The sequence below is a fragment of the Jaculus jaculus genome, chromosome 1 (assembly GCF_020740685.1).
Source record: "Jaculus jaculus isolate mJacJac1 chromosome 1, mJacJac1.mat.Y.cur, whole genome shotgun sequence".
Taxonomy (NCBI): domain Eukaryota; kingdom Metazoa; phylum Chordata; class Mammalia; order Rodentia; family Dipodidae; genus Jaculus; species Jaculus jaculus.
In genome coordinates this window covers 205298678-205314690 of record NC_059102.1, presented here as the reverse complement: position 1 = coordinate 205314690, position 16013 = coordinate 205298678, and the positions used below count along the sequence as shown (strand labels likewise).

The following is a 16013-nucleotide window of genomic DNA, read 5'->3' as shown; positions in this document are numbered from 1 at the left end:
GTCCAGGTAACCTCCTCCAGAGTACTTCAAGTTTGCCAGGCAGGTGTCCAGGGTCCCTCTTCTGCCTCCCATGCTTCGTGTCCTCTGATACAGTGAGCTGGGGTGACGCCTGTCAGTCAAGGAATGACCTTCAGTGGATTTCAATATGAACCTGCGGGCGCACATTGAGCATCATGGAATCCACGATGTACAGGTAGGGGAAGTTGATGCGCAGCCTCCAAGCCAGGTCGAAGAAGATGAGCAGCGTGCGGGTGAGCCCCTTGCAGAAGACCCCATAGGAGCGCGCGGCGGCCGAGCGCTACAGCCAGGCCCGACAGAGCCGCCGCCGTATAGAGACCGGCGCTCCCTCCCACCGCCTCCCCTGCTCGGCTGCGTCGCCTGCTACTGCAACTCAGTTCTTCAAACACTTTACTTTTGCCGTCCATTTCGGGGAAAAGTTCTAGCATACAAGAGTCAGCCTAGGAAAACATAGAACCTTCTAACATGCTTAGCAGACCTCTTCCACAGCGCCGCTATGCAGAAGAAAAAGGCTGGAGTAATTGCACCCAAGAAGCTCATCGCAAGACTGTGAAAAGACAATGAACTTTTTGACAGCTGCATGCAGCAAGATGCCCATGAATTCTTAAATTACCTTCTAAATACAATTGCTGATATTTTACAAGAGAGGAAGTAAGAAATACAAAATCGTCTCTTACTCAATGGTAGTATCGACAGTGAAAATAACAGCACACCAGACCCAACGTGGGTTCATGAGATTTTTTTCTTTTTTTTTTTTTTTTTTTTTTTTTAGGGAAAATGAACTAATGAAACTAGATGCCTTATTGATGAAACTATAAGCAGCAAAGATGAAGATTTTTTAGATCTTTCTGTTAACGTGGAAAAAGCACATCAATTACTCACTGCCTAAGGGGTTTTAGCATCACAGAAACTCTCTGCAGTGAATATAAATACTACTGTGAAGAGTGTCTCAGCAAACAGGAAGCACACAAATGGATGAAACTTAAGAAACTGCTCATGGTTCTAGCTCTACACCTGAAAAGATTTAGATACATCAATCAACATCATTGATACACAAAACTTTCTTACTGGGTAGTTTTTACTTTAGAACTCTGGGTGTTTAACACTTGAGGAGATGCAACCAACCCTGACAGAATGTACGACCTCGTTGCTGTTGTAGCTCACTGTGGAAGTGGTCCTAGTCCAGGCTGTTACATTGCAGTAGTTAAGAGTCATGACTCTTGGTTGTTGTTTGATGAGGACATTGTAGAAAGAGTAGAGGCACAAGCTATTGGAGACTCCTACAGGTTGACATCAGATATCTCAGAACACTCTGAGTTTAGTTACATCTTTTCTATCAGACAGAAGGAACCGTGATGAAGAGATATTTTCTGCCTTATTCTCAGAAGGGATCAAGCACGGATTTCTCAAAAAGGAGAAACGTGGGAAGCTCAGGTGGCAGAAGCACACTTTGTGCACAGTGAAGCAAAGACTCGAGTAATAGCTTTCCTGTCAGGGCAGGCTCTGGAGTATAATCCTTGTCAGGGCGGACTCTGGAGCAGCAACCCTTCCTGTTGGGGCAGACTCTGGAGTAACAAACCCTTGCCAGGGTAGACTCTGAAGTAGAGCTCTTCCCATCAAGGTAGACCCTGAAGTAACAGCCTTTCTTGTCAGGGTTAATTATGGAGTAACAATCCTTCTTGTCAGGATAGACAGTAGAGCAACAAGCCCTTCCTGTCAGGGTAGTTGATGTGTTTGCTCAGGAATCATGCTGTCTGCAGTTCAATACAAGGAGATGACGTCAGAGATCTCAGGCCTCTTTGGAAGAAGCCTTACAGCTATTGACACACATTCTCTCTTTAGTAATTACACCAGTAATAATTTGAATTCCTTGGGGGAGGGCAGTGGAAAGAATTGGAATCTGTGCTACTTTAATAATTTAAGGAGATGATATGGAACCACATATATTGTCCATGTTCAGTGTGTACATAAACATTCAGTGGTCTTTTGAAGCTTAAACCAGAAATATTTTGCGGCCCAACACTTGCAGTTGCCTTCCTGATGTACAAAACTAACAGTTATAAGAATCCAGCGTCAGGAAGACAAATAAGTTTTGCTTTTCTGGAGAAGCTTATAATGATCATCTATCTATCACCTATCTATCTATCATCTATCTAATCTATCTAAATTCACGTTTTACAATTTCAATGTGTACCTATAATCTAAGCACTCAGTAAATGAGTAAACAGATTAATGAATTCCAAGTCTGAGTGATATAGTAATAATTTTTCTCAACAAAAGTCATTCAATACATACATAAAATATCTATACTGTATGTGTAAATACATGCATGAGTGTAACATATTTAGAAATTTGCCCCTGACACTAATCAGAATCTTCTTATGAATGCATGCTTTAATGTTCTAAGATTCTACATCTAGTCTTTTATTCCTTTATTAGAAAATTTGTGAATGTATCAATTATTGTTTGATAAATGCATAGTTTTAAATATAATGACTCTATTTTTGAACTTAACAAACTTAGTTTTTTAAAGATATTATTTTTTCAATTTGCCAATAGAGTGAGGGAGAGAGAATAAGTATAAGTGCATTAAGGCCTGTTGCCACTGCAAACAAACTCCTGATGCATGTGCCATTTTGTACATCTGGCTTTAATTGGCCCTGGGGAATTGAATCCAGGCAAAGAGGATTTGCAAGCAAGTACTTTTAACTATTGAACCATCTTTCTAGTCCACATACTTTTTTTTGTGTGTGTATATGTATGTTGTGTTTAATGTGTAGTACATGCACATGTATGCACATAGATATGCAACACACATGCATATGGAGGCCAGAGGAGAATATCCTTTGTTCTCTTATTGTTCCTTTTCATATTTCCTTGAGACATAGTCTCTATGTCAACCTTGATATGCTGCTTCTAGGTGTGGCCCAGCCAGTCTCTTGTCTGTGCCATCTGAAAGCTATTGTTACAGACATGAATGGCAATGCCCATATTTTTATTATGGTTATTTATTAGAGATTTTTTAATTTTTAAATATTATTTTATTTGTGACAGAGAGAGGGAGAGAGAGAATGGACATGCCAGGGTCTCTAGCCCCTTCAAATAAACTCCAGACACATGCACCACTTTGTGAATCTGGCTTATATGGGACCTAGAGAATTGAACCTGTATCCTTAGGCTTCACAGGCAAGCACCTTAGCTACTAAGCCATGTTTCTACCACTAGAGGTGTTTTGTTATTTAGTTGAAAGAAAAAAGCCCAGTCAAACTTGGTGGGTTCATGACTAAGAGGCCTTCATGCTTAAATGGTAAGCATTCTTAATGGAGCCATCTCTCCAACCTAAGTACTTTCATATTTTGACATTTACTTATTTATTAATTTATTAAAGATAGAGAGATATAATGGGCATGCCAGGGCCTTGGGCCACTGAAATGAACTCCAGACACTTGTACAACCTTGTGCATCTAGCTTACATGGGTACTGGGGAATCAAACCTGGTTTCTCAGGCTTCATAGGCAAGTATCTTAACCACTATGCAATCTCTCCAGCCCAGTACCTTCATTTTTACAAATAGCATTTATTATGTCTCTTCAACATATCACATCCTATTTTAAATCCTGGATTTAGTAGTATTTAACAAAATAAATATGTAATTCCAAATTAAATTATGTTAGCATAGAAAGATAAGAAATTCATACACATACACACATTTAAAAGCTGTATGTTTAAGAGCTGTATGTCTGCATTCCCACAGTTACAATCTTTTTGGACAATGACTAAATTATAGAATCAGCTTAAGATACATGGATGTATCAATGGATGAATGGATAAAGGAAATGTAGTGTATAATTGTCATATAATTATTTTTAAAACAGTATTACTAAATAATATTATTTAGAAAATAATAATGTCATACAAATTGATAAAACATACATTAGCCTGCATGATACAAGTTATGATCAATGGAAATAAAACAAAGGCATTCTTAATATGTAAATTCAAATAGAGAGGAAAACGACTGCCAAAAGTAGGAGTTGGGGGGGGATGGAGAGGTTATCATTACAGAATAAAAGGCAGTGGATACATAAGGTAAGCAATGTATAACACAGAATATTTACATTTTACTGTCTTTGGAATACATGCTAAATTAGTAGATTTTTACTTTTCCTTGCCACTAGTAAAATAAGATACTATAATAAGGCAAATTAGAAGATCTATGACTTCAGTTGTTTGAAATTATATCATTTGAATTAAATTATGTTATTTGAACCAAAGTAGATAAACTTGGAGATCATCATGTTAAATAAAATAAGGCAGTCAGAGATCAACAAGAACTCTCTGTGGTCCTTACACGTGGAATCCAGAGGAACTCAGCTCATAGAATCAAAGTGGAATGGTGGCAACTAAAGGCTGATGAGTGGGAAATATAGGGAGTACTTTAAAACTTATTAAGTTTCAATTATATTAGGAAAATAAATCTCTTGAAATGTATTACATTTCATAGTGATTGTATCTAAAACAATGTATCACATATTTCAAATTAGTTGAGTAAATTTCATATTTCCTCAGCACAAAATCTTATCAGTGTTTGAAATTATGGATATGTTAATTATTTTCCCAACGTCTTCATACATCATTTTTACTCATAAGTATATGCAATTATACTCTTTAATTTGCAATAAATGATCACAATAAGGCAGATGAGTAGAGAGCAGGGGAAACAACTGATAGAGAACTTTCTAGGCAGAGGAATAAGCCACCTAATATCACTTAAACTTAATAATTTCTAAATTTTCCAAGGACAGGGGTGGAGCACAATGTACTTGCAACTAGATGAAGAGAGTAGCAAGCAGGTGATGTCAACTACGTATTGTCTAGCTGACATCAATATGTTTCGTTTGTTTGGGTCCAGAGGAACTTTGTTCTTAGTTTTAGTTAAATAAAGAAATATGGGCAGAAGAATGATGTCATTCAGTGTTAGTTCTAGCATTACTATGGCTGCTCTTTTGACAAATGACTAAGGTAAGAAGACAGATTAACAGATACTCTTAATCCAGTTGAGTGCTGGTGGTGATTGGCAATGGGTAATGAGAGAGAGGATGTGATAAGAAGAAGAATTGTGCATAAATGGTAGAGACCAATAGGATTTATTGACAGACTAGGTGTGATTTAGGAATATAGTGAAGCCTGATAAAAATATTCATGTTGGGCAGGAGAGATGGCTTAGTGGTTAAGGCACATGGCCATGAAGCCTAAGGACCCTGGTTTGATTCTCCAGATTCCATGTTAGTCAGATGCACAAGGTGGGGCATGTGTCTGGAGTTTGTGTGTAGTGGCTGAAGGCTCTGGTGTGCCCATTCTCACTGTCTCTCTCTAATAAATAAATAAAATTAAATAGATCTTTAAAAAATTAATTTCACCAACTAACAAAGTAAAGTTCCATTGATTATTTGAATGATGTAGTATGATATTTTGCAATGAAAGGAATTGGCCATTCTCTCTTGGAACTGAAAAATTGGGTGAATTTATTAAACATCCAAGTACATATATATATATATATATATATATATATATATATATATATATATATATATGTACTTGTAGCTAGATAAATGAATCCAGGATTTGGGGAAAAGGTGAGATGGTGATATAAAATTTTGAGTCTTCAGCTTGTAGATCTATTGAAAACCATGTGATTTGCCAAAGGAATAAATATTAATAACCAAAGAGAAGGAACCAAAGGGCTAAAATTTACAGTAGTAAATAAAATAAAGTTTGTAAAATATAAAAGCAACTGGGAAAATGCAGTTGTGGTAGTGGAACCAAGAGAGTGGGAATACTTCATAGAAAATGTGGCATTTTCAAAGCAAAATGAAAAGATTTTGTCACTGGTGAATCTTAGTGATGCTCAATGCTGAAGATACAGACCAGTAACTGAAAAATTGATAATCAACTTTGATCTTTAACAATTTCAGCACCATGCATGACCTTGAGAAGAACTTTCAAAGAAATATTGGTACCACAAACCTTATTCAAGTAGCTTTATATATACAGGAATAAATGCTGACACATAAATTAAAAACACATTACCTGATTCCTTTTCTGATGCTAGAACAGAATATCTGAGTCTGGATACTTTACAAAATCAAAGCTTTATTTTCCCACAGTTGTGGGGGCTAGGAAGTTCAAAATCAAGGCAATAGAATCAGAGAGGTTTCTCTATTGTGTTCTCATGTGACAGATGATGAAAGGGTAAAACAGAGAAGACACTGTATTCTAACCTGATGAAGGAATAGAAGAAAAATTCCACTACCCAAATCCCACCCCCCTCTGAGATAAAGCATCAAATATATCAGGCTGGCATCATAATCATTCAATAACCATATAACTGAGGCTGACTTTGCACTCTTGATCCCATGGACTACCACCCTTATGATGGGATTCACACCTGGCACCTATCCATTCATGTGGGCATTGTCCACATAAGCTAGATACTTTCAGATAGATCTCACATACTGACATTGTTGCACTGGGTAGTAAATTTACAGAACATGAAATTAGGTGGTAATAACATTTAAACTACTACATACCTCTTTATAGATATTTGGCTATAACCCACAGTAACATAAATTGATTTCTGTAAAGTGTAGCATAGCAAATATTCCTATGTTTAGGAAACTTAGGGACTATGTTTCTAGTCAATTAAGCAAACCATTTCTGCTGTGGAAACATAGAGAGCAATAATACACAATTAACACTGAAATTGATAAAACACTTTCCAAAAATCAATAAGTGCCAGATTTCATTTGTGAGTCATACTTTGCCGACATTTACATATAGCAGAGAACAACTTAGAGGCACACTATATTTGAAATAACTTTAGGAAACAAGGAGACACTTAACAAGCATCTGTAAGAAGATCTCTAAAATATTTCTTTGATAATACAATAAGAATAATACTTAATCTTTTTACTTCAATATTTACTCTATAAATTATGCTATTTTCTTTTACTTTTATGGCTATCATTACCATGGTTATTATAGTTTGTGATCATTACCCCATGAACTTATCAGGTAGGCAAAGAACAAAGAACATCATAATTTTTTCTAGGCAGTAGCCCTTTACCTGTATTTTCTTTATTTCCCATGGAAATGTTCTTCTAATTTTTAAATTATTTATTGCCCAAATGTAGCTTTTTGAGGATATGTACTTATGTTTATGACAATATATCTTGGGAACATAAAAGTAAAGCAGAGAAAAACTAAGATAGAGTAGAAATAATGAGAAAGAATTTCTAAACATGTGAATTTTATATAATGTCAGCATTGCTTCCACAAATATAATGTTGGCACATCATGAATAAAAATGAATTGAAGCTTTCTTTTTTAAAAAAATTATTTATTTGACAGAGAAGGAGGGAGAGTGAGAGAATGGGCACGTCAGGGCCTGTAGCCACTGCAAACGAACTCCAAACGTTTGTGCCCCTTGTGCATCTGGCTAACGTGGGACATGGGGAATCGAACCTGGGTCCTTTGGCCTTGCAGGCAAATGCCTTAGCCACTAAGCTATCTCTCCAGCTCGAATTGAAACTTTCAATACAATCATTTGTATCTAACTTTTGTAGAACAGATAGCCATTATAGAAAATTCCTTTGCAGTTACAGGTTTTATAGTAAAGTTGGCTACATATATAGCTAAAGTAGTCTGCACATTTGCATATGGCAATTGTTTTAAATTTAGAACAATAAATTTTAAGATAATTTTCTTTGTAATTTTCTTGTTATGGTGTCTGTTCCTATATCAGAACTCCAAATTTGGGGTCATTGATAATGTACAGTGTTTATTTGTCTCATAGTCTTGGGGCTGGATCATCCAAGATCAAGAGTCCACATTTGGCAGAAGTTTTCACACTGTACCATGTCATGGTGGAAGGGGAGGGCAGATGAGCATGTAGTACACAGATATGTGGTGTGAAAACCTTCCTGTTTAACTGCCCTACTCCCTTGATAATGACAGTAATCCCTGAATGAGGAAAAGAGTCCTGATAACCAAAATGCCCTAAAGGTCTCAACTCATAATACTGTCATCACAATGGCAGTTATATTTTCCAAAGAATGTTCAAATTATAGCATCAATTATTGATGATGTAGGATATGTTCCTAGTCAATATTTCTTTATTTTTTTCCTTTATTTTATTTTATTTTTTCCGAGGTAGGCTCTCAGTCTAGCCCAGGCTGACCTGGAATTCACTATGGAGTCTCAGGGTGGCCTCAAACTCATAGCGGTCCTCCTACCTCTGTCTCCCGAGTGCTGGGATTAAAGATGTGCGCCACCACACCCAGCTGACATTTCTTTATTTTTAACAAACAGCAGTTAATGATCAAATATAGACTGTACTTGTTAATTAATCTTATTCTACAACTTTTGTAATCTATTTTATTCTCAATACCTAGGTATTTACAATTTGTTTGCTTGTTTTTATGAGGCTGTAACTATAAAAAAATTATGTGAACATCAACTACCACCCAAATTAAAAAAAAAAAAATGCATCTTGGTGATATCTTGTCCTAGGCCTAAGGACTCAGGTTTGATTCCCAGGTGAGACAGATGCACAAGGTAGCACATGGATCTAGAATTCATTTCCAGTGGCTTGAGGCCCTGGTGTGCCCACATTCTCTCTGTCTGCCTCTTTCTTTCTCTCTGTCTCTCTTGATCTCTCTCTCTCAAATAAATAAATAAAATATATATTTTTTAAATCAGGTAAAAGATACAATAATTGAATTGACTTCACAGCTTTTAAAACTGCTGAGAGCTACATGGAATTTACTTTGACATTTTCACTTATCTAAATCCTGCTGGCAAGAAGACAAAATATCTACTTAATTTTAAACAGAGGAATTACATAAGATTAATGTAAAATTTATATGCAGAAAATAACCTTGGAGTATCATATTTGCATCCTATACTAAATGTCTTGTTATTTATTAAGTTCTAAACCTGTTTGCATGGTTCAATTACTTCATTTTTTCCAGTTTCTAGCACTAAAACATTCTTTCTGTGTATCACTGTATCTATAAAAACAAGAAATAAGTTTGAATTAGGTTATCTTTCATCTTCTTCCTACTTTAGATTTTGTGTAATATAAAAAGTGCATGTTCTTCAACGTAATACTTTGAAAAAATGTTGATTTTAACTTTGTTGCTAATTATGCCATTTATGTAACTATTTCATACATATACATAAACATATTCTTTTGAATATCTGTTATTCAGATCTCATATCTATCATACTTTAAAAAAATTATCAAATTTTTAAAAGGGCTAAATCAACTCTAAGAGATATGTAACTTTCTCATAATGTCAACAATTTGGCTTTTGAACATGTTATTGATGATGCCAAATTTAAATTGGCTATTTTTTTTCTAGTCATCTAGATATTACAACAATATATACTAACATATTTATTTGTAAAAAAATTGTGTATTCTGAAAAATCTGACTTTTTCTTGATGTTGTTTGGAAATTTTAAATTATTGGCCCTTTAATTTAGAATTTTCTCATGAGATTTGACCCTATTTGTGAAGCATAATTTTATAAAATAAAATTATATTTTTCCTGGTGACCATGGGCACCACTTAGTATTATATTAATCTAAATTTTTTTTACTTAAGGCTTTTGTCATTGAGGGAGGAGGCCCAGTAGGACTTTCCATCTTGTATTATGTGCAGCTGTTTCTGAAAGTGTTCTACATAAGTCATGTTTGTGTAGGAGAATAATAGCTGATAATTTCCCTAACACTTATGGCTTCATTTGTGTTCATACCAGCATCTTGAACTTTTTCTCTTGTCCAAGAAATTTTTTCCATTAATTTTGGGTATATAGGTATAGAAATAAGCATACCCATCAAATTAATCATGAATTTATTTTTAGAATTTTATACATATAATTGTACCATTTATTAAAGATAAAAACACATTTGCATGCTAATGTGATGTTCACTTTTGCATAATGAATTTAATCTTGGCTAAATACTTGGTACAGCAAGATGTAGAGCATCTTCAATGGTTATTTTTATTTATTTATTTGAGAAAGAGAGAGATAGAGATGCAGCTAGATAGATAAAGAGAGAGGGGGGGGGCAGCTAGATAGAGAGGGAGAAAGAGCGAGAGAGAGGAAGAAAGGGAGAGAGGGAGAATGGGTGGGCCAGGGCCTCCAGCCACTGCAAATGAACTCCAGAAGCATGTGCCACCTTGTGCATCTGGCTTACATGGATCCTGGGGAATCGAACTGAGGTCCTTTGGCTTTACAGGCAAGCACCTTAACCACTAAGCCATCTCTCCAGTCTTTCAATGTTTTCTTTTAGAGTTGGTGCATATTTTGGGTTTAAAATTGTCAATACTGAGAATGTACTTAACATGAGTAAAAAGTACAAAATGGTAGACTTATGCTGAGGGCCATTTCAGAAATTTTGAGAACTTTTACATTAATCTCAAGTCCACATTCACTTAGCAATTTTTACCTACTCAAATAGCAAGTTTTAAAACTATTTTTTTTACATTATACAATCCAGATCTATAGTAACTTGATAATCACATGCTGAGGAATAAAAACATTTTTATTTGCTACAGCTAAGTCATTATGTTTTTTATGAAAACCTTGCATGTGCAGTAAAAGTACAACTATTCATGATGTACAATAGTCTATAATCAGAATCCTGGAGTTTGAGAAATGTTTGCTATCATTGTATGGTATGACTGAATTAATTTTGGTTGATGCAAGTTCAGAAATCTTTTGATGCAGTCTAGATTTTCACGATTGCCATACAGATTTACCCCTATTCTATATAAAGTCATAAAGGGTTATACCACAAATGAGTAGCAGATATATGCATGAAGTTACACACTGCAATTTGACTGTAGTAAGCTTGTCTTGATCTTCTATCCTCTGAATCTTTCCCTTTTATCTCCTATTTTATGCATCAAAATTGATAGTGCCATACAAAGTTTTTCTTTTGAAAAATTGATAGTACATTGTTCACCTTCTCCTCAATTTTTGGAATATATTACTTACAAGAGTTTTACTCTGAACATACTTGAAGAATAAAACTAAGGAAGACTTAATTTCTATTTTATGTCTATCCTCATCATAAACTCAAACTAATTTTTGAGAGATTTAAAATCTTACAACTATTTGCATAGCAGATATTTTTTGAATATAAATATGGAGAACTGTTTTATTTATTTTTTTAAAGAAGCTTCCTGAAACATGTGCATTAAAAAAAGAAAAAATAATCCATGTTCTCAAATGCTTTCCCGAGGCCAAACCAAACCATTAGAAGGTTATGAGCCAAAAGTACATTCAATAGTCACTGAAAAAATAAGTTTTATTTATATCCTTGGCTTAATAGTTGAAAACTACAGAATTCAGCCACATTTATAGAGTACATTGGATACAGTAGTGATACTGCTGAAAAATCACAGCTTTCATGTCTATAAAAACTACTATAGATGTAATTTTCAAATCTTATAAAGAAAACTCCCATTCTTCAATTCTTGACAGAAAGGATTGTAAATATGACTGTTGTGCCAATCAAGATGCTTAAACACATCATAATTTAAAATCTCTCTCTCTCTCTCCATATATATATATATATACACACACACACACACACACCTTTATGACATACATAATTGCTTTTTCACATTTTTCCTAGTGTTTCTTTTATTAAATTTCATTGTAATTATTTTTCATATTACAAGTATAGTTTTTAGTTGTTCTTATTTAACATTTTGCTAAACATAATATAAAATTATATGCCCCACAAGAATCTTTCTTATATTACTATTCAAGGCAACAAAATGGAAGGGTTTATTAGAAAAATATTTATTTTTCAAAATATAAATCATTTCCTTAAGATATGTGCAAACTTAATTTTTTCTTTAATATTAGTTTATGCTATATGAAGTATTGTATTAAAGCACTGGCTCAAAGCAGTAATGAACTTGGAGTGGATAGTGTACCTTACTGCTATGTGAATGCAGGATGCTTTAGAGAGTGTCAGAGATTTATCTTCACTTGTAGATGGACAATAACTCAGGAGACAAGGGTCAGGAAGCTCACTAATTACAAAATGGTCTCACTGAGTGAGTAGCCTCAAAAATTTCTGGCCTCCCTTAATTAGGTACAATGCCAGCTTAACATAAAGAATGTTGCTTATGCTAATGAAAGGTTGGCTTTGGACTCGTGGGTGCATTTTATTGTTACTATATTTTTAGGTGGGAGGACAATGGTAATTACTGTTTCCAAGTGTTGGATTTTAATTTTTCTCCTACTTGGCTTGTAAGTCATTTCTTTTCGTCAAATATGTTATTACTACAAACAAATAGCTATTTAAGTTCAAATTATTTCATATTCGCAGAATAATGTATCTCTGATGCACATTTTGATACCCTATATAATTAGGAGTGTTCTGTATTTCAATATGTTAAGTCATATTAATTCATTAACACATTTTCCTTCTCCTGATTTCATACATGCTTCCTTTCTACTTTTTGCCTACAGTCTTTCTTCACACTGCACTGACATTCATAATTGCATAACACTGGAGAATTTTGTTTTAAGCACTACACCAAAATATTTGAAAATGTACATCAATATGCAGTGTTGAAACGTTGGGAATTTTAAATTAACTTTGACTTTAATACAGAGGGATATTTTATTTAATAACCTTCAAGTTCCTTATACAAATTATCTGACATTTTATCAGAGCAACTTTTGCAATTCAACCCAGTACTAGTAGGGATTTCATTAGTTCTAATCATAGCTAATTTATTTAAATCCCCAAGAAACTTTCTTAATAGACTTGGAAGTATTACATTGTGCTTAGTTAATTACTTTTTAGCAAAAATGATCAAGGAGTGGCCCACATGGTAGTTTAGCAAATGAATACATTTGTCACCCAGATGTTCCACTCTTGAGAAGAAAGTGTTTACTGTCTTGGCAGTGGTGGCTAATTTCCTAATTGGCATACTTTTAAAGAACAGAATAACAATTTGAATTTGCTATTCTGATAACTGCTCTTTTAGCAACACAATAGTCAACCCGAATCTTATTGACATTATAAAAACAAAAATAAGTTCATGTTTATATAAGTTTATTAGAGTTTGCAGATGTGTAATCTGAGGTTGGTATTGAAAGAAAATCAGGAGAACAAATTTTTATTTGGCATTATATTCACTGTGCTTTTTGGGTCAGGTGTGAAGATGCCCAAGCTAAGAGGATAAATTGAGACTGGAATCCTGAAAGCACTTCAGTTATTAAAGTGTGTGCTAATAAAATTGCCTCCATCCCAGAGACAATATTAATCTCCTTAATAAGTGGCTTTTTTCCTAATATTTTTGCTAATATTTTGCCAAACAGAGGCACTTCTGTAGTAATTCTAAGGACAGAATTACCAGAATACTTGGTGAATATTTATCAAGACATTCAAGTCTGTGAAAGTAAAATTTCAGAATATACTTCAGTAAAAATTATTATCACATTTAGTAAAATGCCAAATTTTGTAAATATCTCAGAGGCTTCACATAAAATATACTTATCTAAAAGAACCTTAGTAGAGAATCGGGGTTCTAATGACTTTAAAGAGAATAAGGGTGGATTGTTTGTTTTTAAAATGACAACATGATATGGACCAAATAATTATTAATTTAAAAACTCATTTAAAACAAATGACAATGTTTCTAACTTATAGGAAGAATCTTTTAAAAGACAGGAAAATTGTAAGACCAAGGAAAATGTATATATTCTGGAGGAAAAGATTTTGTTAAGGAGTTGTATTTCCTGATAAAAGATTAATTAAATTATTTTATTATATAATATTCCAAGACCATTTTTCCTTTCTCCAGGCTATCCATTCAATAAATACTAGTGAGATGTTGAGTACATATTATTTTTTCTGAATATACTTACATTCTAGTGGATAAGCGAGAACCTATAATAATGGTAATTCAGAATTTAGGAAAATATGATGGAGAAATCCTGTGAACTGAAGAAGGGAGAGTAAGTACTGGATTGATCCCAAATAAATCATTTACCAGTATTGCTTCCAAAAAGAAATTCTTTTTCTAATATTTTTATTTGCAAGCAGAGATAGATAGAGAGAAGACAAAGGAAATGGGCTTGCCAGGTCCTCTCAGCACTGCAAATGAACTATAGATACACATACCACTTTGTACGTCTGGCTTTATGTCAATGCTGGGGAATCAATCCTGGGCCATTAGGTTTGCCAGAGAAGTGCTTTTAACTGCTGAGATGTGATTGTAAGAGGTAGCACACACTGGAAGATAATTAGGTCATTGAAAGCAAGTCCTTGATGGGTTTTCTGGGATTCTGACCTGCTCCCCTTTTCATCATTTAATTCTTGGCTGTGATTGGACAATGTGGCTCTTCCTCAACTACTACATACTATGATGTCCTGCCTTGCTGATGTCCCAATATACTGGGGTCACTAATCCTGCAATTGATTGAAGCTATAAGCTAAAATAAGCTTTCTGTCAGATGTTATGGTGACAGAGAGTAGATTGAGATGCTAAAAAGGTAACTAGATTTTTTGAAAAGTGTTTAGTTTAGTTTGTACTAATAGTGGTGAAAAAACCCTAACAAATTATTTCTGAACTTACAGGACCATGTTTTGCTTGTATTTGTTGATATATGCATGTGTGCATGCATGTATGTGTGTGTGTGTGTGTGTGTGTGTGTGTGTGTGTCTGTGTGCGTGTGGCAGGTATGTGATATATGTATTTTTATGTCTTTGTTTGTTGTGGGTTGCACAAACACAGTATGTCCAGAACAGAGCAATAGATCACTCTTCCATCCATTTTTGTTTTGAACCAGAGTTCTTATTGACCTTCAGAGCTTTTCATTTTTTACATTTTTTCATTTATTTATTGACAAGAAGAGGGAGACAGAGAGAGGGACATACACACATACACACACAGAAAGAGATAGAGTGAGAGAGAGACAGAGAGAGAGAGAGAGAGAGAGAGAGAGAGAGAGAGAGAGAGAGAGAGAGAGAGGAGGCATTCCAAGGCCTCTAGCCTCTGAAAATGAACTTTTTTGTGGTGATTTGAGGTCAGCACTGGGTTTGTAGATAAACATATGGCAGTCTGTCCAGCTGTTTATGGCTTTCTGGAGATTCAAACTTGACAATCTTAGGCCCTTTCATACCTCATGCTTGCTCAAGAAGCATAACTGCTGAGCCATCAGTACTCAGGCTTTATAAATAAAGGGACTTGGGTCTGTTCAGCATTATATTTGGATAAGCAGTTATTTTACTCTCAAGAGGTACATTTTATTTTTAAGTAGTTGAACAATAAGTCAGTATTTCAAGTATTTTGTGTTGTTGGACATACTGTGACTCAAGCAATTTGTAAAAATGCATATAATCAAGTCACAAGACGACTCACCATAACAGATTTACCCTTATTATAATGATGCGAAATTAAACTTTTAGGAGATTATACTATTAGAGGTTACCTGGTGTTAAATTCAGTCTTTGTGACGTCAAAGTGCATGATTGCCAACAATACCTTCCTCAGCCATAATCCTTCTAAAGGAGATTTCCCAAAATGTCTTTACATTTTGACCAGATATAGAAGAAAGAAAATGATTGCTTTAAAAAGACCTATAATATATAACTTTTATGTAAAATTAGTTTTAAAAATCTTAAATAAGAATAAAAATGTAAATTAGTTGTAATTTCAAGAATTGTTTAAATGGATTTGGTATTTTCCTCCAGATAATAATAGACACAAGAGCTATGTTAAAGAACTAAAACAAAAGCAAGTATGTCCAAATTGCTTGGCATGGGTCTTTAACCAAACTTAGTGCTATTAAGAGTCCACAGGCACTTAAGCCATTTTATATAGCCATGTGAAGAATGCTACTTCAGGAGTCATGTTTTTCCAGGTAGTGCTCATAACTTTCAGAAAGAATATCA

General features: G+C 34.5%; 1 protein-coding gene and 2 pseudogenes across 1 annotated transcript in view; 2 read left to right on the top strand and 1 right to left on the bottom strand.

The window, feature by feature from the left end:
- Positions 1–16013, top strand: part of Sgcz (sarcoglycan zeta) — a 1272783-nt gene that overhangs the window by 567948 nt on the left and 688822 nt on the right. The window lies entirely within an intron of this gene.
- LOC105943939 lies at positions 74–344 on the bottom strand (annotated as a pseudogene).
- Positions 350–1374, top strand: LOC101604461 (annotated as a pseudogene).